Below are 863 nucleotides of genomic sequence, written 5' to 3' on the forward strand. Positions count from 1 at the left end.
TCTTTACTTATATTAAAGTTACAAGGGTTTCATATTACATCTAACACAAGTAATTCAAATTTATGGAAATGTATTTTTTTTTTGGTTTTATTGCCGAGTCACAAAAATCGAATATCCAGAATAAAGTGGTGCATATTTTGAAATTGAATAGGTCGATGTCTGTGTTCGAAAGCACTGCCGTTCTCAGTATATATCGCAAACTATCATCGATATCTATGCCGAATGCGTTGGATATACTACGAGCTTTGAATCATACTGATTCAGCGAAATGCTAATTTTATTCACACTCAACGAAAAACCATCGATGGCAAACTTTAAAGTGATCAAAAAAAGGCGTTATACATATCAAATTCAACGTCCACTTTTTGACACAAAAAAAGAATCCTCGCATAATTAATTTTGAGTATGTTCAGAAGCGCATTCACTATTATTCGAATTTTGAAGATTGAATTTCGCAAGTCATACCATCACAAAACCACAATAGAAAAGAGATCGTCACCGGTTTTAATTCATTTAATTAGTTCGGAAAATGTGAAAATGTTTCCCGGTCTGTTCACTTTATAACAAAAGAATTAACTATTGAAATGTGATTTCCATTAGTAGTTTCGTTTGGCTATGGGTATTTTTTATGAGTGGAAGTAAATTTGGTTTTCCTGACGAAGTTTCAAAAGTAAGTTTTATACTTTATCGGTTGGCTCCTTTCATTGCATCTCCACGTTTGACATGGCAAATATTTGTAGCGGCATCAGATCAGAACAAAAACAGCCTCAATCTACGTTCACCCCATTTTGTGAATAGAACGTAATTGCAAATCCGATGCTTTTGTGCTGTATCAATCCCCCCAAACAGTTGCGTAGTAGGTA

Source organism: Contarinia nasturtii, unplaced genomic scaffold, assembly GCF_009176525.2.
Source record: "Contarinia nasturtii isolate CC-2019 unplaced genomic scaffold, AAFC_CNas_1.1 Cnas_scaffold_533, whole genome shotgun sequence".
NCBI lineage: Eukaryota > Metazoa > Arthropoda > Insecta > Diptera > Cecidomyiidae > Contarinia > Contarinia nasturtii.